Source organism: Otolemur garnettii, unplaced genomic scaffold (genome assembly GCF_000181295.1).
Source record: "Otolemur garnettii isolate 467f Iridium unplaced genomic scaffold, OtoGar3 scaffold00015, whole genome shotgun sequence".
Lineage (NCBI taxonomy): Eukaryota > Metazoa > Chordata > Mammalia > Primates > Galagidae > Otolemur > Otolemur garnettii.
In genome coordinates this window covers 23,804,209-23,808,325 of record NW_003852410.1, presented here as the reverse complement: position 1 = coordinate 23,808,325, position 4,117 = coordinate 23,804,209, and positions in this window count along the sequence as shown.

Below are 4,117 nucleotides of genomic sequence, written 5' to 3'. Positions count from 1 at the left end.
AAGCCTCAGTCTTCTTACCTGTGAAACACAGTTTTCCTGAACTCACACTGTGTGCATACCCTGTGACAGGGGCTTTCAACTGAAAGGTAAATGAGATGAGGTCCTCATTTCAAAAGACCTCAGTCTGAGATACAAGACCTTTAAGTCAATCAACAATCTCAATACAGTGAACACAGTGTGATGGCAAAGGCAGTCACTGTAAGGGGAGAGAGCAATAGGAAGGAAGTGGGAGGGAGGGAGCATACCTGAAGGAGGGACACAGCTCAGTCTTTGGGGTGGCCTTACAGACTTCCTATGACAAAGGCCCCCACTGCTGAGGCTCTCAGCTGTATCCCAGCACTCACACCACAATCATGCCCTCGCAGGCTGAACCCTGCCTGTGCCTGAGCACAGCAGAGCTAGGAAGGCCAGCTCATTCCTGAAGAAGCCCCTGGCTCAAGCACTCCCTGCCACCTTTGCTGAACCTTTCTTAGACTGTGAGGCAGGCAGGATGCTCCCGCCCACTCCACCTCCCTCCTATCACCTCACTCAGGATCAGACTTACACTGCAGTCTGACATTCCTCCAGTGTTTTCCAACTCCCTCCCAATTTTCTTTCACATAGGCATTCACACTAAAGAAAAAAATCCTCGAATATTTAACCTTGCCTTGGCATCTGCTTTGTAAGGACCCAACCAAATGTGATGAAGGACTAGTAGCAGCGAAGTGGGCAAAGATGGCCAGAAAATGTACACCAAGCAGGGGGAGCAGCGTGGACACAGGCAAGGAGCAAGGGGATATAAGGGCAACAGAGGACAGAGCACACAGTGCCCCGCAGCACCTGAGTGGGGGGGTGAGAGGGAGGTCACCTCCCAGGCCGAATGGTACAGTAGAGAGATAAATAAGAACCAGGGTCACATCCTTAAGAATCTCCTAGGACAGTGGTCCCCAACCTTTTTGGCCCAGGAACCAGTTTCATGGAAGACAATTCCTCCATGGACAGGGCTGGGATGAATTAGAGTCTAAAGAACAGCAACCTGGATCCTTCACATGCACAGTTTACGGTAGGGCTCGTACTCCTGAGAATCTGATGCCCTGAATGATCCGACAGGAGGCGAGCTCAGGTGGTGATGTGAGCCGTGGGGAGCAGCTGTAAATACAGGTGACACTCCTCCACTTGTCCATTTCCTGCTTTGCAGCACACTTCCTTTTTTTTTTTTTTGCCTCTTTTATATTTTTTATTAAATCATAGCTGTGCACATCAATGCAGTCATGGGGTACAATGTGCTGGGTTTATATACAATTTGAAATATTTTCAATTATTAATCAAACTGGTTAACATAGCCTTCATGGCATTTTCTTAGTTATTGTGTTAAGACATTTATATTCTACATTTAGTAAATTTCGCATATACCCCTGTAAGATGCACCATAGGTGTAGTCCCACAGATTACCCTCCCTCCATCCATCCTCCCCCCTCCCCTCTCCTCCCCCTCTCTTTTCTCCATATTCTTGGGCTATAATTGGGTTATAGCTTTCATATGAAAGCTAGAAATTGGTTTCATAGTAGGGCTGAGTACATGGGATACTTTTTCTTCATTCTTGAGATACTTTGTTAAAAAGAATATGTTCCAGCTCCATCCATGTAAACATGATGCAGCCCACTTCCTAACAGACCACAGATCGGTACCAGTCCACAGCTCTGGGGGTTTAGAGACCGCAGTGCTAGGGAATTGAACTTTATCAAGGTGACATTGGGGAGACTGCAAGAGTTTAAGGAAAAAGTGTTAACAAAATCAGATCTGCATTGCCCAGGAGGGACAGAGGAAGATGGATGGTGGACAGGCAAAGGGGACTAGGTGGCCAGACAGAGGCACTGCAGGAATTCCAGTGAGCTCTCAGGAGAGCCTAGCCCCGGGAGGGTAAGGCTGAAGGAGAAGAGAGAAAAGATCCAGGTGATGTTTACAGGGTGAAATTGTTAGAACTTGGACAGTGCCAGATACGGAGAATGGACAAAAAGGAGGAATTGAGAGAAACACCCAGTCTTCTATCACATGGAAGCAGATCACTTCACTGGAAGTGGGGAAGGAAACAGCAGAGAGAAGCCCACACCGCTGCCCACTGACATTCACAACTCGTGATTCACATGAACTTTAAAACCGCAGATAAATTATCATTTCCCAAAAGCTATTCGCACCATCTCATGCCACACACATTGCTCGACATGTGGTTTGCCGAACCAGCAATTTGGCCGACCAGTCATACAATGAAGAGGATATGTGGCATCTATGGGGCCTGGAGCCATGGAGGGGGAGAGCCCTGTTGGAGTGATGCCTCAGTCAAGACAGAGGTCCAGGTTGGAGAAGAAGGGTAGGGAATCACCAACGTACAGATAGAAATGGAAGCCATGAGGCTCTAAAAGGGTATACACACTCAGAAAAAGAAGAGTGAAAGGGTCATCTATCTGCTTCCTATTCCTGCTGTTCCAAATCACCACACTCCTGTTTGATTAAAACAACACAAGTTTATCATCATAACTTACAATCTTGGAAGTTATAAATCAGAAATGAAGTTTATGGGGCTATTAGAAAGGTGTCAGCAGAGCCATATTATTTCTGGAGGGTCCAGGCAACATTCGTCCTTTGCCTTTTCCAGCTCTGAGACTGTTGGCCCTGCTCAGCTCAAGGCCCCCTCCCAGTAATGGTCTCACTCCAGCCTCTTTTTCATCAAATTCCCTTCTCTGACTCTGATCCTCTGGCCTCCCTCTGACACTGCTTCAGGCCCCCTGTGACTATATCTGGTCCATTCAGATAATCCAGGCCTCTTTCTCCATCTCAGGAGCCTTAACTTAATCATATCTGCAAAGACCCTTCTGCCATAAAAGGTTACATATTCACGGGCTCTGGAGACCAGGGCATGAACCCCTCTAGATGACCACTATTCTACCTCTCTCATCCAGGGACTAAGCCCCGGGGAACATGACTGTTTATGGAACAGGCAAGCCTTGGAACAAGATAAAGAACTAAAGACAGGGATGAATTCCAGACAGTCAGTTCCCACTGACATTTCCGATTTCAAGGGTATCTTAGCTCCAGTTAAAGTCTGTGCGTTGAGAAGTGAGGTTTGACTGTTTTTCCGGCTTTCCTGCCTGTGATTTGCTTCAGCAACACAGGAGTACAAAGCTGTTTTGAGTGGAATAAAAGCACAACCCTGTGCGTGAAGCATCGCAAGGCCCAGAATGATGCCCTAATTATCATTCTGAATTTACTCCTCCTCAGAGGAAAATTGGCCTCTTCTAAGCTCTGTCTCCCTCACTGAAAGGGCTCTGGCCTCGTGAGGTTGCTCATGATCATGGTATGTGTGAACACTGGGTCCTTGTGGACTCCTGGAGCCCTTGCAGCTCCCCAGCTCTGGCTCTCTCTGCCACACAGAGGTCACCTCTCTAACTGATAGTTCTGCAGCTCCACGGCAAACTCAAGAAGCTGAGATGTCCCACTCTCCTCCTGACTAATGGTCAAAATAAGCAACCTCCCCCTGATGGTTTGCTGGGAAAGCATCTGGGATCAAAAGTTTGCCATGCACTGGATAACGTGGCACTTTCTCCTCCACAGCTTCAAGCAGGGAGTCTGGTCCTTTGAATTTTCTGGCCCTGAGAATTTTCGGCCATTTGTGTTAGCATAAACATGAGATGAGGCCAGAGGTCCCAGAGTGTTTCTTAAGTCAAATTCCCCAGAGGCAGGCCAGGGGGGCTGGCTCACGCCTATAATCCTAGCACTCTGGGAGGCAGAGGCAGAAGGATTCTATGAGTTCACAAGTTTTAGACCAGCCTGAGTAAGAGCAAGCCTCAGTGTCTACTAAAAATAGAAAAATTAGCCCGGCATCATGGTGGGTACCTATAGTCCCAGCTACTCAGGAGGCTGAGACAAGAGTATTGCTTGAGTCTAGGAGTTTGAGGTTGCTGTGGGCTACTCAGGGCATCAGAATGAGACTCTGTCTCAAAATAAATAAATGAATAAATGAATTCCCTAGCACCAAATCCTGACACAAGAATTCATTTGCAAGTAGTTTATTAAGGAAGTGCTTTCAGGAGAAACTGGTAAGGGAATAAGGAAACCAAGAAAGGGGTGGGGGAAAACTACA